The following is a 27,667-nucleotide window of genomic DNA, read 5'->3' on the forward strand; positions in this document are numbered from 1 at the left end:
TAAGTGTTGCTTTTAAGATTTATGAGGTGATGGATCCTGAGAAACTTAACAGAAAGCCATGGGGGAGGGGAAGGAGAAAAAAAAAAAAAAAGAAGTTAGAGAGGGAGGGAGCCAAAATATAAGAGACTCTTAAAAACTGAGAACAAACTGAGGGTCGATGGGGGGGTGGGAGGGAGGGGAGGGTGGGTAATGGGCATTGAGGAGGGAGCACTGAGCATTGTATGGAAACCAATTTGACAATAAGTTTCATAAAAAAAAAAAAAAAAAGAAGAAAAAAAAAAAAGATTTATGAGGTGGGACTGGAGCCATGCTCAGTCTAGAGTTAAATTTTCCTCACTCCCGGGATAAACCCTTTTGTGTACTACTCCACTCACTGCCTCAGGAATTAGGATTTTTCCTTTTATTTTTTTTTTCCTAGTTGTTGTTATTGTTGTTGTTAAGTGGCACTCACTATTCCTGGATCTGTGTAAGCATCAAGCCTTAATATCTATAACCCTTTCAGCTTTGTCTCCTTGGCCTCAGATAGTTTCCTCACATGCTTGTGCTGATCAGGCTTATCTGAAAATCTGAAGGGGACTATACAGTTCTCCAACATTCTTTCTTTTTATTGCTCTTTCCTCCAGGCACTCTTGCACTCTTTCCAGCAAACTCTCACTGACTTCGTGTCTCCAGATTTCAGCACTGTCTCTTAATCTCAGGAAGTCTACTGGACTCTGCCTGGGTTTCCCCTTCTCAAGTAGATGCCTAGAAAGTCTCTAAAAGCAGTGAGTTTGGGTAATGGTATGGCTCATACCATTTTTTTTTGTTTGTTTGATTTCCCGGTAATCATCCTTCTCTGTTCAGCCCAATATGTGAATAATCTTTGGATTTGCTTCTTCTATTTTCTCCTCTTGGGTACTGGTTACATTTATCCACCTCTTCATAAGACTTTTAGGATTTTTCTGTGCATTTAAAAGCCTCTTGATCTAGCCTCCCAGCTTGCCATTCTACTTTTCGGACTCAGCAAATGGGGAAATTTGGGCCCAAGTTTTGTGCTTCACCAGTTTCTAATGTGCCCTGCCAACCCCATTGGGCTGCTAGATGCTGTGCTATAGTCTTTCTACCTGGGAAAAGCTGATCTTCAGCCATGGCCAGAATCGGAAAATACCCCCAGGGAAAGAAATGGTCAGGAGTGTTTCCTCATATACTGTATTAGTTTCCTGTGGCTGCTTTAACAAATTACCACAAATTAGGTGGCTTAAACAAGAGACATTTATTTTCTCACAGTTCTGGAGGATACTTCCCTTACCTCATGTTCACATGATAACATTTAGAAAGTCTCTATTTTGTAATATGGTCACATTCATAGGTACTGTGGGTAGGACTTCAACGTATCTTTTTGAGGGACACAATTTAATCCATAATCCCTAGAGAACACCTTTTTCCCCTCTGGAATTTTAATTCATCTAGTGTTCTTTGCTTTCAAATTTCTCCAATTTTCCATATTAAAAAATTATGCTAATTTACCATTTTTTTCCCTACCTGCTGCTATCTACAACTTACCATCTCCACTCAGAAACAAGTCTACTGATATTTTCCAAACTATTTTCATAGCCTTTCTATTTAGTGTCAGATTTTGACAACAGTTTGAATCTTAGTTCAGTTTTTGGTTTTGTGACTTTTATATTTGCGCTTTTATGAGCATTTTAGTGGCAGTTATGGTAGAGCTTCAGGAAGGGGCACTTGGCTAATTTACAGTAGCTGGTATTAGAGTGCTCTGTTTCAGACACCATATTAAACACTTAAAAGGCATTATATCATTTACTTTATACAACAAGCTTATAAAGGTTACATTCATCATATGCCCTTTAACTGTGGTTATTGTGATAATTTTAGGTCATATTAAAACATTCACTTAATATTTGGTATAAGAAGATACCAAAGCTCATTTTCCCCATGTTATAAATTTGAAGACATTACATCAGAATATTAGAGCCTTGTTTACAAATACAATGCTTATCTTATTGTATTAGCTGTTTCTGTATTTCTTGCTAGACTATGAGCTCTTTTAGGACAGAGACTAAATATTACCCATTTTTATATTACCAATACCTAGCATCACATAATACATATATATATAATAATTATATATATAAATATATATATATAATTATTATATATATAAATATATATATATAATAATTATATATATATAAATATATATATATAATAATTATATATATATAAATATATATATATAATAGCTTTTTGGATAAATAAAATGGGAAATATTACATATTATATAACTTTTTAATTATATCATAATAATGTATTTGTTTGGTTATATGAATGACTCTTGAGTGAGTAATAAAACTTCTGTGTACGATTGGAAAGTATTGGACACATTTGCTATCATCCCCATTCTTGTGTCCAGGGCAGCCATCAGTAATCAGTTAAAGAACTCTTTCCCCCTAAACTTGGATGTAGTCAACAATTACCCCTTTAACCATGTAGTTCAGGCAGCCATTACCAAATGATGCAAGTTTACCTATTCACAGAGTGTTACTTACCACTTCCGGTATAGTAGTAGGAGCAGTGGGCTAGGTGTCTGGAAACATAAGATAAAGCCTGGCTTTGAAGCTTATTAGGTATGTAATTTTAAGCTTGTTAATTGTTTAGTCCTCCATTGCTTCATCTGTAAAATGAGAGTCGTAGTAGCTATGTGGTTTAAAGGACGAAAAAAGAACAGAAGGTCAGCTACATACTGAAGAGATCTTGTGAGTAAGGCTCTATGGTCACAAGTCCAGGGTCAGGCTCTTGTAAATTAGATGAATTTTGACAACTGGGCAAACCCTGTGATGATAGCATTTGCATTTTTTATTTTATATTTTGTTTTCCTCCTTACCCCAGCATAGCACCTACTTAGTAAATACACAAAAGGTATTTGTTGAATTAAATGATTTGTCATATGAGGAGATTTTAGAAGATTATACCTGATGCCCCTTTTTGCTCGTGTATTCTGTACTTCTTGGTAACAGATGTATGAGTGCTTTGAATGCTAAAGGGTACATTTGTAAGAGACTATTTTTAATTCTGGCTAGATTATCACTATGAAGCTGCCGAAGCAGAAGAGACTTTTATTGATATTAATGGTAGATAAGTGTTGTCAGGGTTAGATTTTCAGGAGGGAGGCAAAAGTTACAGCGAGGACTATAAATCTCCGATCGACTAAATAATAATCATTTACATATTAATATTATATAGGCCACCCTACCCAGTTTTAAAAGAACTTGCTAGGAGTGCCTGGGTGGCTCAGTTGGTTGAGTGTCTGACTCTTGATTTTGGTTTCAATCATGATCCCAGGGTCATGGGAAAGAGCCCCGCATTGGGCTATGCCCTGGGTGTGGAGCCTGCTTAAGATTCTCTCTCTCCCTTTGCCCTTCCCCTGCTCACAGTCTCTCTCTCTCTCTCTCTCTCTCTCTCTCTCTCCCTCCCTCTCTCCAGCCCCCCACCAAAAACAATTAAAGAACTACTTGCTTAATAATTCTAACATATACATAACACCATTTTTTGACAATGATACACCTTGGTCCTTCCCCCATGCCCTTTTCTTTGGAAAATTGGCAAGATGATACTTGCTGGTTATCTAGCAAGAAACACTCCTTTGTTGCTACTTTGTAGGAATGATTTGGCTAGAACTTCTATCCAATAGTTAATTACTTGTATGCCTCTGGATGCAGGCAATGATGATCTTAATGCATTCTGTGGTTATTTTTTCTTTTTTAGAACACTGTGGTTTAAACCTGTTGTAAGTAGATTAAGTTAATTTTCAGGTTTCTTTATTTCCTCAAAAGTCAGGCCACTAGACAGAATATTTTTTGACATGTACATTCTGCTGTCATTTTGAATCTTATGTCTGCATCTTAAAAAAAGTTCAAATAGCATAATAACTATGCTGGTTAACTTAAGCAAATTTTAAAGCTTGTCTTCTGTTAATGGAAGATGTTACCTGCTTTCTTGTGAAAGATTCAGGTCAGCAAAGATATAGCAGAATGCATATCGTTGCAGATTTCCTTCATTGTTACCTGTTGCTGGGCGTGCATTATCAGATGTAAAAAAGACAATGACCGCTTCTTTTAATTTCCTTTTCCTGTCTGGTGTGTGTTTGTGGCAAAATGTATCATTCATGGTGTGTGGGTGTGTGTGCGCGCGCGTGCATGTGTGTGTGTTTGCGTGTTCATGTGTGAGACACAAAGGAGAGAGAAAGCTGAAAGGTAGCTATATCTCTTTTACTTTCCTTAGGGAAAACTGTTTTCCTATTTGGTCTTAGATCTGCTCAGTGTAAACAGCAAGTCCTAAATCACGACTTTTGGAACAATACATTTCCAAACAAATCTATGCCATAACTTCCTGTTAGAATGTTCTAATTTTATGGGTTAACATCTCCTGTCTTTCTAGCCGCAGGAGTTTCTGGGTTTGTAGACTTGTCGCTGTGAAAGAACTATGTTATAGTCAAAACTATAAGTGCTTTTATTCACCATTAATAATTTATTAAATTCCAGTTTCTTAATATAACTGCACAATAAATACACAGTCTTTGTTGCTTAGAGAGCAGCAGCATTTTTTCTTGTTAAGATTAAGCTTTGGGCTTCATATATTTGTAGAATGTTGGGATTACCACACCTTCCAAGATAATTTTTTAACATTTCTATTTTACAGATGAGAGAATCATAGGAGCAAGCAAATGATTGTGTCAAAGATCTCACTGCTTCAGTAGTGACAAGGACTCTATGAAATACTAGATCTCAACATTTCATAGTCTGTTCTGTTTTCTGACGTGTCACATACAAACTCATAGCATTTCCATACACATCTCCAGAAATGAGCCTCTGGCTCTCCCTGCACAGCCCCCACTAACTCCCAGGGAAGTAGGATTGTAGCTTGAAGTTTCCCTGACTTTTGTAGTTTAAAAAAAAAAAATCTCTGTTCTCCCTTTATGATGCAGTGGAAAGAGCTTTTATTTGGAATCATTTATTTAACCATTTTTGTTGAATGCTTTCTCTGTGCCAAGCATGAGACCAGCAGGACCTGGGAATACAAAGTGAATGAGGGATGTGATCCCGGCATTTATAGTCTGTTTGAACTTCTAGTCTTGCCACTCAGCAGTTGTCTGTGTTAGGCAAATCATTTCACCTCTCTGAGACTCCACTTTCAGATCTTTAAAATAAGGGCTAATTCTATTTTTGAGAGTTGTGAGGATTAATTAACATTAAAAAAAAGGTAAATGTCTTGGCATATTTCTGACAAATAGTAGGCGTTCACTCAACAAATGTTAATATCTTCCCTCCTACATCCAAGGGTTACTTTGAGAATCAAATCTGATAATGAACGTGGAAATGTTTTGTGAATTGGAAATGGAGTCATAGACAAAGTTAGAGTTTTAGGGAGTCAACACATACTACCACTTTCTTCACCTTGCCAGTTCAAGTCAAATGAGAAGAGGCAGACATCTCAAGATCAAAGTAGCAACCTAATTATAGATTAAAGCTGTATTGATGATTGTAGTTTTGATGTGCTTCCCAGTGCTTTACTATAGAATTAAATGTACCCACTCAGGCATATGCAGAAAGGGTAGGTGCAAGTCTTATCCACTGGGACAGGTAACTTACGTCCTGTAGAGAGGCTAAGAGAACCCTGGAGCAGAGTTGCATATGGACAATTCTGTTTTCAAACACACCACTCAGGTAAGCCACTCCACCTTATGTGGGAAAGAAATTGAAAGTGCGTTTTTTTTTTTTTTTTTTGGGGGGGGGGGAGTCTTTCTGCCTGGAAAGGAAACACGACAACAGAAAAATAATAAGTCTTTTAACAGATTCACACGTTGCTGTGAAGAAACTCAAATTTAGCCTCCCTCTGCCAAACTCCCATTCTTATTTACGGCTATTTTGGAAATGGCTATATCATATATTAAAATATCTTTGTATTTCCTTCAAAGCTGGTTAAAACTCTTTTACCAGATTATGATATGTTCAATGAAAAATGCAGATTAGAAAATTCTACCATATTACAGTGTATAATATATTCTGTACATATAATGTATATTGTATGTGTGTGTGTGTGTGTGTGTGTGTGTGTGTGTGTTTGTATACTAAAAGAATGTATATTTATAGAGGAAATGGAGAGTGAAATTACATTAAAGTGCTTAATGTGACCATTTCAGGTGTGATTATGGATGATGATGTTTATTTTTACTTTTCAGAATTTGTGAATCATGTGTTTTTAAAAAGTTGACAGACCCCTTCCCCCTCCAAAAAACCAACTGAAAAAAAAAAGCACAAATAAAAACCCAAACCACCCCTATTGTTTCTTCTTCCCTGATTTTTGCAAAGTTTTATAATTTTTCCTTTGTGGTTTTTTTCAGTACAAACTCACTCTGTACACTTAACAGGGATGGAAGAAAAATTCACCACGGGACTAATCAAATATTATTAAATTGCAAATTTCAAATATTATAGGTGACATTGTCATTTCTAAATACCTACCTTCTAATTATTTGTGAATAATGATAGGTCCTGAAGGTAAGGTCAATAATTCTAATTCCTTTTCTTGATCAGCATGTGAGAGAGCCATCTGTATTTACAGTTCTGTGAAATATATGTTCATATTCTTTGCCTATATTTTCTATTGTTTTTTGAAATTATTCTGCTCAGTATGCAGATACTCTTTGTATACCAGAGAAGTATTAGAAAAATATTTGTATATTCAAGAAATATTAGCCCATTGTCTGTAATTTGAATTATAATTATTTTCTCACTTTGTTATTTTGCTGGTAATCTTTGACATAAATTTTGGTGAGTTTCTTTTTTGTCATATAGGTTATATTTTTAAAAATTAGGTTTAATTTAACCATCTTTTCTTTTATAGCTTCTCTGTTTCCATACTTAAAAACACTTCTACTTCTGGGTTATGGAAGTGGTTTTTTCCCATATTTTCTTCTGAACTGCTATGTTTTCATTTTTACATTAAATATTGATATATTGGAGTGTTTGTTAGAATAAGATATGGGGTATGGATGCAATTATATTTCCCCCCAGATGGCTATCCAGATTTACAGCATCATTTATGGAATAATCAGTCATTGCCTTATCTTTATTTTATACTAAATTTTTGTATGCATGTGTATTTCCTGACTTCTATTTTGTATTCAAGGTTCCAATTTTTAAAAAGTTATCATGCTTTAAAAGTTACATTCTTATGTTTTGTATTTTAAAATATGGTTAGTTAAATCCCATCTCTTTGTTCCCAGAATACAGCTAAAAGTGAACTCAAGAGTTGGTGTTTGCTGGAAAAATCACACATATATCTATCATCTTTAATTCCAACAACTTCAGCAGTTTCTTTGTTTTGGTCAATATTATAGCTTTTGCTACCTTGGAAATGTGCCACTTGAAATGACATTTAGTCAAGCGCCTATGATGCAATTGATCTTTCAATTATTAGCAATCTGGAATGCAGCTGGGTTTCAAGTAGAAGGAAAAGTCAAGGATGGGCAACTTCCTTATGTAAAATTGGTTATTATCATAGGAAGGCAGGGACAGAACAAGGAGCTTTGGAGAAATATACATCCTTTTTCTTTATCTTTTGCTGAGACAACTTTTCAGGATCTATCTGGATTGAGAAATATTGCCTATTTCTCAATTAGAAAAGCCTAGTGGGTTGTGCCATCATAGATGGCAAATTTGTGTGTGTATAGGTATGTGACGTGATGGGTACTTAAAATACATCATTCTAAATAGTACAGGAGCTCAAAAATTCATTCCACTGGTAAATATGTGTCTTCTCATCCAATTCAAGAAATAATTCCAATCTACTTGAACATGTCATTAATTTGCAATATGCCAATACTGTCAGCGCATTGCAAATTTTAGCAGTATTTATGTAGATTAAAAAAAATGTTTATCTTATTTTTGAGAGAGGGAGAGAGAACACAAACGGGGGAAGGGCAGAGAGAGAGAGGGAGACACAGAATCTGAAGCAGGCCCCAGGCTCCGAGCTGTCAGCACAGAGCCTGATGCGGGGGTTGAACTCAACATCTGCAAGATCCTGACCTGAACCAAAGTCAGATGCTTAACTGAGCCACCCACCCAGGCACTCCTATGTAGCTTTTTCTGTGTGTTATAATTACTAGAAGGAAGCATCTCCAAAAAATAACTAGAATTCTTTAATTCAGCATATGTTTTCTGCCTTCAGTTTATATGGTTCACTGTGACTGACTTAAGAATTCATCTTCTAGAAATTTATCCTCAGGAAATAATGAAAATCTTAGCATATATACAGAATATATATATATACACAGATATAGATATAGATATAGATATAGATATAAAGATTGAGGAGAAGGAGGAGGAGGAGTACTATTTTTTACTCAGTCTTTTATCATCAACCTGATCCTCTATCCTGACAACGTCTTTGTAAATGTTATTTTAAACTGAATATGCCATACCTGTAAATACTCTAAGTTACATAACCATTCTCCTAAATGGGAGCATTTCAGTTCTAATTTGGTTAGCTTAAGTAATGCTAAGTTGTACACCTTAAACTAATGTAACATTGTGTGTCAACTATACTCAAGTGATAATAATAAAAAAGTAGTCACTGAAGAGAAAAAAATAGGGATACCACAGGTAATATCAGCTATTAACCTTACACTATAACTGTGAAATGATATTTGTGGTCTTCTGAGTGTTGGGATTATGGATTGTCAATATTCTTAGCTCCCGATTTTTGTGGGGTTTTTTTCCTAAAATTTTTTACAGTCAATGAAAAATGTAGTACTCTGCATATTTTGTGGTGGGGGGGGGTTGGGATGAGAACATTTAAGTTCTACTTTCTTAGCAAATTTCAATGATAGCATGTAGTGTTATTAACTATAATCACCATGTAACATAGTGGATTCTCAGACCTAATTCATCCTATAACTGAAAGTTCGTACCCTTTAACCAAACTCTATTTTCCCCAATCCCAGTTCCTGGCAACTACTTTTCTATTCTCTATTTCTATGAATACAGAAAGGAATGCTGCAACGAACACGGGAGTATAAATATTTTTTCAAGATAATGGTTTTGTTTCCTTTGGATATATACCCAGAAATGGGATTGCTGGATCACATGGTAGTTCTATTTTTAATTTTTTTGAGGAACCTCTGTAGTGTTTTCCATAGTGGATGCACCAGTTTACATTTCCACCAACAATGCACTGTTTCCCTTTTCTCCACATCTTTGTCAGCATTGTTCTCTCACCTTTTTGATGACTGCCATTCTAATAGGTATCAGGTGTTTTGCTCTGCATTTCCCGGTGATTAGTGATGTCCATATTTAAAATTGTTTTTAATGCTTATTTATTTTTGAGAGAGAGAGAGAGAGAGAGAGAGAGGACACAGAATCCGAATCAGGCTCCAGGCTCTGAGCTGTCAGCACAGAGCGCAAATTGGGACTCAAACCCACAGACGACGAGATCATGACCTGAGCTGAAGTTGGACGCTTAACCGACTGAGCCACCCAGGCGCCCCAGTGCATATTTTTATGTACCTGTTGGCCATTTGTATGTCTTCTTTGAAAAAAAAAAAAATGTCTATTCAGGCCCTCTGCCTGTTTTCTAGTTGTATTATTTACCTTTTTTGGTATGAATGAGTTCGTTATATATTTTGACATTAACCTCTGATCAGATATATGGTTTGGAAATATTTTCTCCCATTCCAAAGGTTGCTTTTTCATTTGTTGTTGATTTCCTTTGCTGAGCAGATCTTTTTGGTTTAATGTGGTTCCACCTGCTTATTTTTGCTTTTGTTGCCTTTGCTTTTTGTATATCCAAGAATCGTTGCTCAGACCAATGTCAAGGAGATTTTTCCCCATGTTGTCTTCTAGGAGTTTTACAATTTCAGGTTTTAAATGTAATCCTTTAATCCACTTTGCGTTAACTTTTGTGAGTTGTACAAGATAGGGGATCAATTTTATTCTTTTGTGAATATCCAGTTTTCTCAACACCATGACATTAATTTATTTTTGAACATTAAACCAGTCTTGAATACCTTAAATAAAACCCCAGTTCATCACACTGTATAACTCTTTTTATGCATTGTTTGATTCAATTTGCTCATATTTTGTTGAGGGTTTTTGCATATGTGTTCATGAGAGTTATTGATCAATAGTTTATTTGTTGGTAATGTCTTTATCTGGTTTTGGTTCTAGGGTAAAGCTGTCCTTACAGAATAAGTAAGAAAGCTGCTATTACTAAATTCTTAATCTCTACTCTTTAATTCACCTGCTGTGCACAATGCTCCATTTCTCCCTTGTATTACCCTGATAGACACCACCCTGATTAGATTATTTCACTATCAAGGTCATATTTTTTTTTAAGTCTTTGCGTTTAGCATATTATACTGAAGATTTGCCATCCAAGAGGGGAATTAGCGTGCAACACAGCACAGTATACAATTCTAATTTATATTAGACAGGCTTTCTTTTAAATACCCTTGTGCTATTTCATATAATGTGAACTTTTTTTTTCAGTAATTATTCTGCCTCATCTATCTGTGGACTTTAGTTGTATGGCAGGGCCTTTTTTTTTTTTTTTTTTTTTTGGTCTTTCCTTAGCTCTCTTTTCAAAAATCATCTGGTTTTATAACATAATTCAATTTTCTTCAGTTAGTTCTGGGCCTATGTTAGTGTATAAGTTGGGGGAGGCTGATATTTTTTGTGTAATAAAATGAACATTTAATGTTTATGTCATGGTTTGCTGTGGGTCCGTAGAGAGGCTCTCTGCTCCTTGTAGTCACTCAGGGCACCAGGCACCTTTTATGTAGTGGCTCTACCATCTCCTTGGACAAATGAAATAAAGAACTTGAAGGAGGTCCAAGAGATTTTGGGGTCAGGCCTGGAAGTATCATTTGTCACTCACTCCTGCATTCTACTATTCAGAATTTATTCACTAACTCCAAGAGAGGGTGCAAAATACTGTCTGACTGGGTGCTCCAGAGAAAATTTAATGTTTTCTGATGAATATATAGGACTCTTTCTGTCAACCCTCAGAAAAATATTAGGTTGGTCTGCTAAGTAGAAGCCTAATCTGGGTCTCCACCCTTTTACTAACATTTTAGCAAAAAATTCCTTTCTTATCCATGACCTCACCATTTTAAGCAGGACTTCTTGTTTGGTATGATAATCCCAAATCCCTTAGAAAGAAAGGTTTTCATCAATTTTGTTCCTTTGTTTTATTGTTTGTTTATGTAAGTGTCTTAAACGGTCCTTTTTATTGTTTCTGTACTTAGCCTAGTTTATGCAGTATGCATATATACTTTGGTACCTTTAAATTTTTCACTAATAACACTCAAGGGATCTTTTCTTATGGATTGATGCTATCTACCGGAATCTGAAATGATACTGGCTGCATTTAGTTCTGATTTTAACTAATAGGCTCAATGTTAATGTCTCTTGAGCTTTTTGATTATAGTTGGAAATCTGTCCGTACATTTTGTAAAAAAGCCTGCTTTCTTTTATTGTCCTGTAAGGATTCCCCAGTCACCTTTTTCAGTTTGTCAGCTGCTTTCTTTATTTTTATTTCTTATCTGTTTCCAAGTTATTCACTGTAGCTACCTTGATTTCTTTGTCTTTTTTTTTTTAAACTTTGATTGCTCCCCATGTTCTCATAATCAACTGGGAGGTTGTTTATCACTCCTTACCCATTCAGTCACCCAAAGTGAAAGGAGTTAATGAGTACTTCAATTACTTCTGTTTGCTCCCCATTCCCTGACCTTCCCACTAATTTTAGTCTCCCAGTGTGTTTTATACATTGTGGTTGCATTTTATACAATTTTGTTTTTCAGAATTTTAATATGTGAATCAATTTGACTTTGAATTCACTTTTTATGGACTATTTTGTGACAGTCTTTATCAAGCATTTCTGAGATCAACCAATGCTATACAAATAAGGATTGTTTAAATTGAACTCAGGAGGGGATTTCTATGGACATGGTATGAGTTGAAGAGATTATAATCCCAATAAACTAGGAGAAGCAATAAAACGTTTTGTTGGAATTCAGATTTTTTTAATATAAAATAGCTCTCCAATGAAGCCCTTTCAATGCATACATCAGTTTAGAATCTGACTACTAGGCTGCTGCTTTTGCTAGTGAGATTATCTCTCTCTTTTTTAAGGTAATGGGTTAAATATAATGGTTGACCTTAGTAGAGTAACCAGTGCAACAAAATAATTGAAACTAAGGTTTAAAAAAATCTTTTTTGGTGGTGGTGATCATTTTATGGAGGGTAATTTCTTAGAAGGACGTGGATAGAGAACTGTTTCTTGCCCTGTGAGTTTCTGGAATAGCTAACACTTTTGTTTCACTGACAGTAATAGGTATATGGTTTACTGGCAAGCTTCTGCGTCCCCAGTGTTCCAGAAGCCACTGCTTACTATAGGGATGAACTATGAGCACGTTATCAGGGCCTGGCCAGTTTGATTGATTTGGAGATGGATGTGTGACTCAAATATGGACAATAAGAGCCCCACCAAAAATATTTGCTGGAACTTTTAGCAAAAAGTACGTCCTCCATACCTGAGTTGCTAGATTTTAAGTTGGAGCTTCTGGGAGCTCTTGTTGTTGCCATTAAGTGGAAAGAGCTCTGCCTAAGGACAAAGCAGAATGAGGAAAGCGGAATCAAGAGTGAGAAAGAGAGGGGCACCTGGGTGGCTCAGTCGGTCAAGTGTTCGACCTCAGCTCAGGTCATGAGCTTACAGTTCATGAGGTCGAGCTCTGTGCTGACAGCTCGGACAGAGCCTGGAGCCTGCTTTGGGTTCTGTGTCTCCTTCTCTCTTTGCTTCTCCCCCATTCATGCTCTGTCTCCCTCTCAAAAATGAACATTAAAAAATTAAACATAAAAGAATGAGAAAGAGAGGATTTACTGATGGTAGTTTTGTAGCCCTAGACCTATTTAATGGAGTCTCAAGTCAGGACCTCTTAGACTTCTCAGGAATGTAAGACATTAAGTTGCCTTTTCATGTAAACTAGTGTTGGTTGAATTTCTTTCACTGACACTAAAAGTGTGCCAACTGAATCACTGATTACCTAGACTTTTTTTTTTTAAATAATGTCACCGAAGTAGAATATTCATTTCTGTGGGGCAAAAAGGCCCTTTTCTATATTATTCAATGTTTTATCTCTAATATATATTACAGTAACTGGCACAGAGCTATGTTTAATACATATTTATGGAATGAATACATGATTAATTAGTCCAATTTAATTTAATAATTTAGTTCAATCTGTTGGACACAACTATTTTGTGCAATGTCTTAGGAGATGGTAAAATGATAAAAGGAATAAGAGAGATAGAGTCTGTGTCTCTAGTTTCTGATTTTGTGTAGGCAATGAGGTATAACAATAATTTAAGGTGGAGTAAAAGAAGGGCTAAAGGAAGTTAAAGTTGTATGTTGAGGTGTAGCCAAATCATCAAAGGGTTTTAGAGTCAGATTACCTGGATTTGAGTCCATGCTCTCAAATCTTACTACGTAACTTACACTCAGTTTTCTTATCTGTAAAATGGGGGTAATATTTGTAAGTTCTTTATGGATTTGTCACGAGGATAAATCAACATATCCTACTTAAAATGGTTGAAATGTCTAGGATATTTGAAATACTAAGTAACTTTTAGTTTTTTTTATTTCAGCAAGCAGCCCATGGCTATCACATGATTTAAATATTGAAAGAAGAGAGAATTGGCTATAATGTAACCCTTGGAAGCTGAATACTGACGTCTCAAGTCACTATCAACTATTAACAAAATCACACATTCATGTGAAATACAAAATGATCCAGCAAAATCTTTGTTTAGTGTTAAGCGAGTTCGATTTATGCAGTGGTGTTTACTTTTGAGGAGACGGGTTAAGACCTGCATCCTTGGTAACTGGGCACAAGAAAGTAAAGACCTCTATGTTGTATTTTTAACATTTTATTTTAACGTTTTATTTATTTTTGAGACAGAGAGAGACAGAGCATGAACGGGGGAGGGGCAGAGAGAGAGGGAGACGCAGAATGGGAAGCAGGCTCCAGGCTCTGAGCCATCAGACCAGAGCCCGACGCGGGGCTCGAACTCACGGACCGCGAGATTGTGACCTGAGCTGAAGTCGGACGCTTAACCGACTGAGCCACCCAGGCGCCCCTATTTTTAACATTTTAATAAGAAACAACTTAACGTTTTAAACCCAGAGTGGTAATGGCAATGTTGGTTTTGTGAAAATTAAAAAAAAAATTGTACGAGATATTATGCAGGAGGAAAGGGGAAAAAGGATTTTCCAGGATATATCTGTTTACTTGTCTGCTATGAGGTAGAGATGCAGAGGATGGAATAATATATAGAGTTAGAGATGGGCTTCTAGTTCGTGAATATACAATGCTTAAACTTCATAAAATCTGAAAGTTTTCAAAGTCTCATTCCGGAATAAATATCCTTCTATGTCACAAAATGCTTTTTATAACTACTTACATTCTTTTTTAGTTTAACCTGCACTTCAAAGTAGTAATTTCCTGAGGGTCTCTGGGCATAAAGGAAATTGGGGGTGGGGGGGAGCACCTGGTTGGCTCAATCTGTTAAGCATCCACTCTTGATCTCAGCTCCGGTGTTAATGTCAGAGCCATGAGTTCTGGCCCCATGTTGGGCTCTGTACTGGGCATGAAGCCCACTTAAAAAAATGAAAATGGAGGCCTGTTAGTGGGAAAAAAAGTAACTTTAAATATCCTTAATACTGCTGGCCTACACATTTGAGAAACATGGGGGTATTTCCACTTGATTCAGGGGTCTTACGGAGAGAACGGAATAGCACGGTATAGTAAACAACACAGGCTTTGGAAATAGTAATAAGAATAGCGTAAAGTTGTGTGACCTTGTATTGCCTATATAGCCTTTCTGAGCCCATGATTCCCCCTGAGTAGAAAGTAGATAACATTAACTTCATAGTCTTTTTGTGAGGATTAGAGATAATATTCACAGGGTAACACTCTCGGTTTTTGGCATGTGGGAGGTGATGGATGTATGATAGCTGTTCTTATAAATTATATATTATCTCTGGTTATTAATAACAGAAACACATCCGTGAGATTTGCTATAGTAATGGGAAATATAAACATATCAAAATAAAAATAAAAGAATGGATGACTACTATAAATTCGAAGGGAGAAAGATGTGAATAAATAAAACTGTAGAGACAAATGCTGTGTAACAACTTGCAAGATTTTTGTAGGTGTTGATGAATCTTAGCTTATGTCATTGCTGATGAATAGCCACGTTCAGCGTTGTCACTAAACTCTTTCCATTTCGGCCTGCTCCAAATCCAAAGGGAAGAGGGTGGAGGGTGTCCAGACAAAGATTAGGACCATGAAACAGCTCCTCCACCTCCTCTCCTCAGGCTGTGTGCCTTTTTTTATGTAGCCAGTGAAGTACGTGTAACTAGTTTCTTCCAGGAACCAGAATTCCTGTCAGCGTTCTCTAGCCAACTTCCTGCCCTTGCTCCTACAGCCTTTTCTGGCCTTCTCTCCTGACCTCGCACTCTATCCAATTTCCCTTTCTTGTTTGTTTAACGAGAAGTTCTCTCACCTTTTCAAAACTGTGTTCCTCAGGGGCAGTCTTAATACACCTCACACCACGGAAGGAACACAGCCCTCCCAAAGAAGTATAAAACATACGTAGGATGTCAAAAGCAGTTATTTTTTTTGGGGGGGGGGGGCTTAAGGACTCTTCATTGTCTTCGATTGGAATAGATGAAATTCCCAGATGTTTATTTTAACATATGTAACTTTATCCACTGGCCCAGGTGTATCCTTAAGAAGTCGTAAGTTTTTCTTCTTTTTCTTTTTTAAGGGAACGCTTCTCTGAATTTGTATGTTGTCTGTATGTAGGGACCATGCTAATCTCTGTATCACTCCCGTTTTCATATATATGCTGCTGAAGTAAGCCTGCTTCTCTTCTCTGCCCTTCTCCACCCTTCCCTTTCTGTTTTCTTTTCTTTTTTTCTTTTCTTTTCCCACTTACATAGGGTCTGTCTGCAATAGTGTAAAACTTCTTTTTACTTCAAGCACATACACATTTTTTCCTTTTTTCCTCCTGTTTTCTTTTCTTTTTCTTTTTTTCTTTTCCCACTTAACATATGGTCTGTTTGCAAAAGTTTAAAACTTCTTTTTACTTTAAGCACATACGCATTTTTTTCCTTTTTTTTTTTTTTTTCTTTCTTTTCTTTCTTCCCTGGTAAAAATCTTGCAAAGCAAGTCCAGGATATAAAAAGGAAAATTCAAAGCTGCTCTTGTTGAGGGGTATGTGGGTCTAGATCTCTCACTGCTTTTTCATCCCCATTATTTCTGTGGCCTCCACTACAGTAGCTCTGAGGAACCCCCCTGGCTGGGGGAAACACAAGTGAAAACACTTGAGTTAGTGAAATGGGTTATTACCTGGAATTCTGAAGACTCAAGTTTTAGCTTCAGTTCTAACATTAAATTTGCATGTGTCACTGATAGGGTTAATTGTTTTATCTGTAAAACAAAGGTTTAGAACAGTGGTTCTCAATTTTGGCTACACGTTAGAATCACCTGGGGAGCTCTTAAAAATCCTGATGCTTAGGCCTCACTCTCTACCAATTAAATTAGAATCTCTGGGGCGTGACCCAGGCAACAGCATTTTTTAAAGCTCCCTGGGTGATTCCAGTTTGCAACCAAGTTTCAAAACCTCCAAAGAATTTTTGAGTAATAGTGTCCCACAAGTCTATGGGTCTGTGCAGCTTGTTTTTGTAGATGTCGTTAGAATGTGAGCCTATTCACAGATAGATGGTACTCAGTGAGGAGTGGGGATGAAGGTGGGCATAAAGATTGGAAAGTAGGAAAAAGTTTTTTGATTATCTTAATAGCTCAGTGTGTTGGGCAAAACACTTAATTTTGTTATATCCCTGATGGGAGTCATTTTAACTTCCTGTAAAATGATGCTGTCAACTGAGAAATCCTATTTAAATGCAATGTTATTATTTTTATACTAATACTGATACCATTTGTCAATATGATCAGTCAAGAATTGCACCTAAATACTTTATTCACAAAGGAAATAGAAAAGGCATTGACTACTGAAATGTAAAATATGGTTAATATCCCTCAGTTGGTGGTATAGATTGAAGATACACTGAAACAACATGTTGATAACAATGGAAATCTTGGATACTGAGATGCTGCATTAAAAGTGCGTCCATCAAAGAGGCAAAGAAAAAAATCCCCAGGATTACCTCTATGAGCTTCTTGTCAGTTATGAAAAACTACTGTTTCAACAGAGTTTTTAAATTAGGGAAAAAAAAATTCACAGTATTGGTAAGCAATTGATTCTAAAAAATATACAAATTGGATGACAATGCCTAGGCTATAATCTTCAAAGTCAAATGAATTTATCATGATTGTATAAATTACAGTGAATACCAAATAGTTTAAAAATGACAGCACAGTTAGAACAAAATGATTGATATTACATGTGTTAGATGTATAGCTAAACAGAAATGCCTTTTCATTTTCTTATTACCAGGGCCATTTACATATTTTGTCTCACATTTGTGCAGCTAATAGGTGTTCAAGATTTGTGTGCTTTGATCTTCCCTTTTAACAGAGTAGCTCTTTTCTGGAACTTGGTGACCTTTAAATAAAAGAAAAAGTGCAGTTATCACTTGTGGCAGGGTGATATATTAATAATTTTATACCTTGTTCTTAGGCTTTTTGCTGGAATAGATTTACCAGCAACGGAATAAAAAAAATAATTTTACACATTTTCCGGCTGAAAGGTCAGCCAGTGCTTAGTGTTTTTGTGTTCTAGTTCTTACCTAGAGAAAAGTATATACGAGCTTTTTTATGTGGAAATGCCCCCAAAGGTTGGCTATAAGCCCCAACATTGACTTGACAGGTGTGGAGAGTCCATAGAGGCAATTTGACAACACGGAATTGAGCCTGTAACAGCACTGGCCACTTTGAGCTGTGTTAACAAGGACAGTGATTCTTTTAGCAATGGCCATGAATGACCACCAGTTGAGAATTTGCTATACTTTTCTCAGATTTTTTAAGTTCTGATGTCTTGGTACAATATAAAATGAATGAATGAGTGACAAGAATGGGGCTGGGGGGAGAAGGGGAGGGAGAAGCAGGGAGAAACATGCAGGGAAGTGGAATGTAGTGAAACACAAAAAATTATTGATGTTGGTCTTTTCATTAAACTTGGTCAATGGAGACTGGGAGCTAAATATAATTTGATTTAGATAAGTTAAAAGCACATAACATTTCCCATACTTTATGTGTTATGTAGCACAATTCTTTTTTCTTTCAAATTTTTATTTAAACTTTAGTTGACATAGAGTGCAATATTGGTTTCAGGAGTAGGATTCAGTGATTCATCACTTACATATAACACCCAGTGCTCATCATTTATAGCATAATTCTTAATTGTCACATATCTTTGAAAATGTATAATTGGTCAAAATAAAGCTCAATATTTGGTCATTAGTGAGTTACCTTGTTTTAGAGAACAAATCTCTAAAGCACCTCTGTGAAATCTTCTTAGTTTGCCCAGTTCCATTGTGATCCCTTTTCTACTCTGCACTTCAATGATTTATTGTCTATATCATTCATTTTATGACTTAGTAATACACTGCTTTGTGATTTTTTTTTTTTTTTTGGTTTGTCGCATCATTTAACTTGCATTTTATCAACATATGTAGATTAAGTTTCTGCTGTGATAGGAATTGCCTAAAAAACGTTGAACAAGGTGGGGCGCCTGGGTGGCTCAGTCTGTTGAGCGTCCGACTTAGGCTCGGGTCATGATCTCACAGCTCGTGAGTTCGAGCCCCGTGTCGGGCTCTGTGCTGACAGCTCGGGGCCTGGAGCCTGCTTCGGATTCTGTGTCTCCCTGTCTCTGCCCCTAACCCACTCGCATTCTGTCTGTCTCTCTCAAAAATAAATAAACATTAAAAAAAAAAAAAAAGTTGAGCAAGCAAATGTATGAACATTGTTGTAGACTGTGTCCTCTATGAGTAGGAACTAACAATACCGTTTACCCATGTGTTTTCAGCAATGAGTACAGTACAGGCATGTGGAAAGTACTCAGTACCTGTTTGTTGAAGGACTACATGAATAGATGAAGAGACTAATACAGAATGAAGGCACAGTTGAATGTATCCACTTGAAAAGTTGATTCAGGGGCGCCTGGGTGGCGCAGTCGGTTAAGCGTCCGACTTCAGCCAGGTCACGATCTCACGGTCCGTGAGTTCGAGCCCCGGGTCGGGCTCTGGGCTGATGGCTCGGAGCCTGGAGCCTGTTTCCGATTCTGTGTCTCCCTCTCTCTCTGCCCCTCCCCCGTTCATGCTCTGTCTCTCTCTGTCCCAAAAAATAAATAAACGTTGAAAAAAAAAAAAAAGAAAAGTTGATTCATTCGTATCTCAGGAAAGATTAGTCTGTTACACCCAGATACGAATTTCTAATCTAGCAATAGATGCTCTTTGCTAATATATTTAGGCAACCAATCTGATTAATGTCATAATAAAGGGAAATTTGATCCGACCTCACAAATGATAAGGCCTCTTCTAATTTTTCAACCCAGTCTCATATTTTGTATTGGTTTATTTTTCTCTTTTCTGCAAAAATGAAGATAGCAATTCTCCCACCAACACTCACACTCCATTGTCTCTCAAGCTGCAGCTCATAAATTCTGTTATTTTTCTCTGAGAGTTTATATCCTGAGTTTCACCAAACCATCCTATCATGCCACTTCACTTTATCTCAGGGACATCTGAGAGATGAACTCTAGAGTTTCTTTTGGTGGAATTGTTAGAAACTTCCTGTACGGTATTTCTGCAGCAGTTTAAATCAATTCTTTGGGATTTCTCTCATTGAGATATGGGGTCCCTGCCCACTCCCCTTGTATCTGGGTGGGCTCGTGACTGCTAAAACCAAGAAAATATGGTGGAGGTGATACTCTATGGCTTGGGTGTTCTGACTTGTGAATAAAAGGCTATGGGTGTTCTGACTTATATGTTGGAACAATGAGTTTCTGTATGAGAAGCCTGACCACACTGAGGCCACAGGCTGGAGAGGCCAGGCATAGATGTGCTCACCTAATCACCTACCTGAGGCCAGCTTTGCAGCCATCCATTCCAAGGTGCTGCATGTGTGTGTGAAAACACCACCTTGAAAGTGGGTCTCCAGCCTCAGCTGTCCTAACTCCAGCTATTTGAATCATTCTCAGCTGAGGCCCAAAATATCAAAGCGCAGAAACAAGCTGTACTCTGAATTTTTGACTCACAGTCTCTGCGAGCATAAGAAGAAAGCTTGTTTTAGGCTCCCAAGTTTTGGGGTGATTTTTGCATGTGAGAATAGTAACTGAAACTATTTCAAGACCAGCTTTTGTATACTGAAAGATATATTTTATTTAAAAAAATTATAATCAATGATTGTTATTTGTCCTTTTATAAGTAATATATCATTCTAAATTTAATCTGGGAAACTTCAAATTTACTTTTATTCTCTTCTATTTTAAAGTTTGAAAATCACCAAATGATAAATTCAGTGGCTTGTTTCAGCATATTTTAAGCACATTTGGAAAATATTTTAATGTTTTTTTTTAGCTGCTGCTATTTTTGAGGAGGGTGGGTTGGGAAGAAATATAAGTTACTATAGAGTGCTGCCTCTATTTTAACTGTACCTGGAGTTATCACTATGGAGGCCTGACTTAGCTCAGAGTTCCCTGAAGGCATTGTTCCCAGCTTGGGTCATTTTTCCACTGGACTTGCTTCTGGCATATGTTAACATATATGACAAAATAAAGGTTTACATCGTCAAATAGTTGGGAAATATTGCATCCTATATGCTCTTCTTAGAGAGTCATAATGAACATTAGTATATTGAATAATCTGAGAGGTCTTAACATAAGGAAATCTGTTCAATTCTATTTAAACAAGTGTTTCTAAACTCTTCTGACCACCCTCCGGTCATTTGACCACAGAGCCCTTTTATAGAATACATCCATAATGTTGGTGTTTTCCATTAGCATTTTAGAAAATGTGGATTGATCTAGATGGATTCATTATTAGTAAATATTCAAAGAGTTTGCTTCATTTTTTTCCTTTCATATAAGTCTTCAAGTGTAGGAAGTATATGAGAACATAAATGCTGGCCTTTAGAACTCCAAAGAATGAATGAGTAATAAATGTGAAGACAAATATTGAAGGAAGTAGGATCAGAAGGAAAGGCACTAACATGGGGCACCTGGGTGGCTCAGTTGATTGAGCAACTGACTTCAGTTCAGGTCATGATCTCATGGTTTGTGAGTTCAAGCCCCGCGTTGGGCTGTGTGCTGACAGCTCAGAGCCTGGAGCCTGCTTCAGATTCTGTGTCTCCCTCTCTCTCTCTGCCCCTCCCCCACTAATCCTGTCTCTCTCTCTCTCTCTCAGAAATAAATAAACATTAAAAAAGAAAGGCACTAATACCAATTAAAAGCTATTGTAAATAACCTAGCTCTGTTATTATTAACTAGCATCCTCTTCCCCAGCTCCATTCCTCCTACGTGATTCCAGACTTTTTCTCAGAATTTCCAGGAGAAGCACAAAAAATGTTTGAAATAGGCATGTTTAACATTAAAGTAATTTAAATTTGTCTTTAGTTGTACTATTTAGCTCTCTTGAATTTTCAAATAATAGCAGAAGAGGGTGTGAGCATGAATATCAAGCAGGTGAGAGCTCCAGGACTAGGTAGAAGAAAACATTGACAACTTTGGACAGTGAGGTAACAGCTTGGTATCCCAGTCTAGTTGGGGAGTGGTATATTCTTGTCAATCAAGTTTGCAGTTATTTCATTTTTTAAAATGTTTACTTATTTTTAGAGAGGAAGGGAGAGAGGGAGAGGGAGAGGGAGAAAGAGAGAAAGTGAATGAGCAGGGTAGAGACAGAGAGAGAATCCCAAGCAGGCTCCATGCTGTCAGCATGGAGCCTGATACAGGGTTCAGTTTTCCAACTCTGGGATCATGACCTGAGCTGAAACGAAGAGTTGGATGCTCAACCGACTGAGCCACCCAGTTGCCCCCTGGTTATTTCATTTTTGACAGTGAGATTGATATTACTGTTTATGTGTGAGGGTGAACTGTAGAATGCTCTGGATTGATTTTTCAAGAGGTATATACGTTTTTAGAAAAGCAGCACTTTAACAGCTACAAATCTTTACTAGAGTTGCTAGACCATCAACTAACATGTCAACACACCTTGAAAGAGGCTTCATAAAATGCAAAGGTGAAGTTCTGTCAGATGTTGTTAGCAGAACAGAATAAACTCATAGGAAGAAGGAAATATTTCTTCTAAATACCCTGGTGTTATAAAACAGAATGCTTCAAAAGTCCTCAAGAAGGTGTTTCAAATAGGACGTCTGGGTGAAAATGTGAGAGATTGAAAAGGCAATAAAGTAAATGAAAGCACTTCTCAAAAGATTTAACTAGGGAATGGCAAAAATGCCAAAGTGAAGCTTTGTTTAGTAATGTGAAAAAACAAAACCAACCCAAAAACCCAAACTCTACTTCCTTTAAACGGAATCAACTGTGGATTCCATGAGGTGAGAAAGAAATGAAAGATAACACTTCACAGACTTGGAGAAATAATATAAATACTATTAATACTAACTTAAATTGGGTCAGAAACTGCTTTTATTAGATAGTTTCTGACAAAAATGGGTTATATGGTCAAAGAAGTTCAGGAAAGTTATGTCAAAAAATGTTGGAGATCTTTTTACTCTAAGTTTTCTGGGGCTTTAATATACTAACATGCATTATGAATCATTCTGATATGCATCTATGGTACAGTGTTTCCAAAATTCACTTGACTACAGAATTTTCTTTTTTGTAAGAGATAATCTCTTTGGCACTTGGGCTCCAAGGGGGCAAACCTTGGGAACACATATTTAGCCCTTCTGTTTGATAAAGCTCTTGTTGACCTGTATGATGAGACTAGCTGGTACATGGTCTGTAGGCATCTCATGGTTCCTCCTTGGTGTATTCATAGTTGTAATCATTACGACTAGTTTAAGTGGTGCTTGTGCCTTTTCCTGGCTTAAATCACTGTTTTAATGTATGTTTGTTTGTTTGTTTGTTTGTTTATTTATTTACTTATTTAAACTGGGATTATTACCTTTTGTAGAGGAGAAAAATGGAATGAAAAAAGGTGAGTAGACTCTCTGGAAGTCATGTGATATATGTTACTGTATTAGAATTTGAAATTTATACTTCTTCCCTGTCTGCTGAGTGTTACCTTCTAGATTTTTTTATTTTTTAATTTAATTTTATGTTAATTCCAGTGTAGTTAGCATTGGTTTCAGGTGTACAATATAGTGTTTAAACAATTCTATATATTACTCAGTGCCCATCATTATAAGTGAACTCTTAATCCCCTTCACCTATTTCACCCATCCACCCCCAACCTGTCTCCCCTGTGGTAACTGTCTGCTTGTGCTTTAAGTTAAGGGTCTGTTTTTTGGTTTGTTTTTCTCTCTCTCTTTTTTTTTTCTTTGTTCATTTGTTTGGTCTCTTAAATTCCAAAGTGAAATCATATAGTCTTTGTTTTTCTCTGGTATATACTTCACTTAGCACTATACTCTCTAGCTCTGTTTGTGTTGTTCAAAATGGCAAGATTTCATCCTTTTTAAGGGCTGAATAATATTTCATTGTGTGTATATATGTATGTGTATACACACACACACACACACACACACACACACACACACACACACAGCTTCTTGTATGCATTCATCTTTTGATGGACACTTGGGTTGCTTCCATATTCTGGCTATTGTAAATAATGTTGCAATAAACACAGGGGTGCATGTATCCCTTTGAGTTAGTGTTTTCATATTCTTTGGGTAGACACCCAGTAGTGCTGTTACTGGATCATATGGTAGTTCTGTTTTTAGTTTTTTGAGGGACCTCTGCATTGTCTTCCACAGTGGCTACACAGGAACCCCCGTGTGCTGTTGGTAGGAATGCAGAGTGGTGCAGCCGTGGTTACTTTCCAGATTAAAAAACAAAACAAAACAAAACTGTGTCTGGTTAACAAGTCCTGGCCTGGCTGAGTCCCTCTTCTCTAAATGGGACTCTGGTTTGACTTGAATTTTGAGAAAAAGGTCTGAAGTTTCTGATGAAAGGCTGTATGTATCTCGAATAGGGTTTACTCTTTGGATAGTAGGGATTGTGCTAGCGAATAACCGGGAAGGAAGGGAAAACCTGTTCCCAGTTAATAAAGAAGACTTTTTAAAAGTGAAAGTAGCCTTTGCAACTTGAATAATTATGCAAAGGTGATTCCTAAAAATGAATATATTTTGAAGGATTTTAGAGAAACTTTGTTTCTTATGCAGAATTATTCAAAAGATGGTTAGAAACTTGGATGTGGAACTTGGGAGGACAGACTGGCTGGAAATAGCCTAGTCATCTTCTTACATTTGAAGATGAGGGAACAGCCATTGTTATATTAATAGTTCTCAAGTTAGAGCTCTCTCTCTGTCGCTTACTTTCTCATACTTCTCTATATTTTTTCACACTTCTACTGCTTTCTTTTTCTCTTGTATAAATCCATCTTTGTGAATCAGATAGTCAATGATGGGGCGCCAATGGGAATATCTAATTTTGTGGCCCATTTGTAGGGAGCTAGTATTTTCTGGTAGGAGTGATTTTACTGTGATCATGGTGCGGAGGTCTGTTTATTTGTTTGCTTATTTTTTCAAAATCAAGTGTCATTATTTTATTCACGTGATTTCCTACATTTAATGTTTTGAATTCCCCTAAATAGTTCTTTGCATGTGGACAAGGCCTGTTAAGGTATGGAAGTAGATTGATTTATCTGAAAACTGGCCAGTTTCCACAACACATGTACACCCTCTATTCCTAATTTGTGGAAATTATATGTTGAGAGCGAATGGTAGGTGTCCTGATAGAAGTTTGAAGGCGGGCACAAAAGGGAAGAGAAACTTTAATTTTCTAAAGTCACTCTTTGTGAGGAAAGAATGCAATAGCTTTTAGGAGTATCCCCTCCTGGGTTTGATTATTTACTTTTTCTGTTCATGCTCTAGTAGAGTGAGCTCTTCACCCTGGAAAACTCAGGCAATATATTGTCTTCAAAACAAGCAAACAAAAGGTTAGCTCACCACTTCTTGCTCTTTCCTGTTTAGGAGGAGATTTTCCCTTGGGCAATTCCCTGGCAGTTATGTAGATCTTCTGTGAGCCAATGAAATGTCTTCTGTGAGATATCAATGGTTCTCTGGGAATAGGTGAGCATTAACTTAGATGACTATGAATATGGTTAGAAACAAAACTGAACCCTCCCTTCCTAATGTAAAGCTATGGAAACTTAAAGAGAAAAATTCCAGTTTCTCAGAAATTAGATTTCTAGGTGGATTTTCTTCATAGCACCTCTTGCATTTTCCCCCTTATTTGCTTGCTGGCTTATGGGTTTATTCCATCCCATCCGCATATACACAGGAAGTTAAGATGCACGTGTACAATTTCATTCTCAGTGTCTAAAATAGTGCTAGGCACACAGTAGGTTTTCAATAAATACTTGCCGAATGAATGAGTGGATTAGTAAATAAACATGTCTTCATTTTAAGGGGAAGAAACTGAGTCAGCTGAGGTTAAGTGATTAACCAAAGGTCATACAGCAAGCTCAAAGCAAAACTGCTTAAAACTGAATGCTGTCTCCATATTCTCAGACCAGTACAGGATGTTGGATGTTTCCCATTTTATCTATTATAACTGCATATGTTTACACAAAAAAAAGCATTTAGAAATTCAGACTGATTATATGCCAGACCTAGGATAAGTCATGTCTGATGACGAATCCTTTAATAACCCATTGACACTGCACTTTTTGTAATGTGACACTGCAATTTTTGAGTTGTCTGAGATTTTTCCTCATGCTTCAGTGTATTGAATAAACCTTGTAAATATGAAACTTGTATTCATCTTCCATTACGTGGAGTTCTAGGTACATTCTTCCATTAGATGATCTGATAGCAGAATTATAATACTGATTTAAGAAATAAATGTATGTTATTATTCCTGAATTATTTATGGTTTTGAATCTATAACATAAATTTCATTTGTGTATTAATATTTTTCTCAGATAGTTATATTTTTACTTTAAATTGATTAATTTCACATTTTCCTTTTATACTTTAGTACCAAAACATAGTTGATTTTAGTGGGCTAAATTAACTATTTACGTTATTTCTATACTTTCTCTCTTCCTTTCTTTTTGCCTTCCTTTTTTCCTTCCTCCCTTCCTTCTCATCCTTCTACCCTTCCTTCCTCCCTCTTTTCCTTCCTTCTTTCCTTTTTTCATGACCCAGAAGTTCTGTACCCGTTGGAAGATTGGCAATGCCCTGTTCTTGACCTGCGATGGTTACATAGGAGTTAGTAATTACACTAATATTTATAAACTGTATCATGACTGTGTCCTATACACTGTTCTGCACGCATATTTCATAAAAATTAAAAAAAAATCAAAGTCATATATTTCATATGCTTTTAAGTTTACAATGGATTTCAATTTGGTCATGGGAACATATGTATACGTTATGATTTCTAATTCTCAGAAATCTGTGAAAGTTTCAGGGTGTGGAACTTTCTATTTTTCTTCCGCCTTATGAACGAGCCTCTAAAACACAGTGCTCCTAAGTGACTTACTCCACTTAAAATCTACTTTGATTAGGCATGTAATGAATTATATAAAGAACATAAAAGATAAGAACTTCCTGTTTAATAATAAAATATTTTATTTTTTATTGTTCTGGCGTAAGTAACCAAGTAAATTTTTGTAAAATTTCCAATGTGCAAGGTAACAGTATTTTCAAGCCTTTTGCTTCCAGTATCCATACTTTACACGTAAAGACATATAATGAAGGCCTTCATACAGCATTTGTTGGATGAACATATCTTTGACAAACTTTTGTTCTTTTACTCCTTTGGACAAATATATTTATCACATATTTCCCCGGCATAATGTAATTTTGTTTTGTCTTTTTCTGTCAACAGAAAATTAAAAGCATTTTTTTTGTTTACAAATTTAATTGCATATTTATTGCTTTCTAGGTATTCATGGATTCCAAGTACAAACACGACGAGCTTATCTTGTGCAGATAAAAACTAATACTTTAAATAAATTTAAAAACCTCCTATCATTATATAATATAGCATTTGTAACATCCAGTGAAAGGCAACATGCCATGTTCACTTATATCATTTTATTTCCCACATGACAGGATATTTTTGCATAAATATAGCTGTGCCCACAAATAAAATTTTGAGTTCTGATCCTTTGAATTTAGGACTGAAGAAGGATTTCCCCAAGACCTTTTTAATATTAATTCTTCTTAGAATAAAAGAAAGTGAGGATCATGAAAAAAGTTAGAAAGTATTTGGTTCAGAATGTAGTCTTTTGTTCATATATACAACAGTAGATGTTGCTTCTTTGTTGTACAATAATTAAAGTTTAGTGGGGGAAAAAAAAAGAACCAAAAGGCAGGTTACAGCTACTAATGAGCTAGTGTTGGGAGTAAATCAGCCACTTGGGAATGAATTCCCACTTCGGAAAACACAAC

General features: G+C 36.4%; 1 long non-coding RNA gene and 1 other non-coding gene across 2 annotated transcripts in view; one reads left to right on the forward strand and one right to left on the reverse strand.

Annotated features, from left to right (window-relative positions):
- LOC147574863 (uncharacterized) overlaps window positions 1-27,667 on the forward strand; it is a 121,171-nt gene that overhangs the window by 13,782 nt on the left and 79,722 nt on the right. The window lies entirely within an intron of this gene.
- Window positions 15,883-15,987, reverse strand: LOC147574864 (U6 spliceosomal RNA). Its single transcript, XR_015243601.1, has one exon. It is a non-coding gene; the product is annotated as a U6 spliceosomal RNA (small nuclear RNA).

The sequence above is a fragment of the Puma concolor genome, chromosome D4 (genome assembly GCF_028749965.1).
Source record: "Puma concolor isolate L17-30 chromosome D4, mPumCon1.1.hap2, whole genome shotgun sequence".
In the NCBI taxonomy this organism is placed as follows: domain Eukaryota; kingdom Metazoa; phylum Chordata; class Mammalia; order Carnivora; family Felidae; genus Puma; species Puma concolor.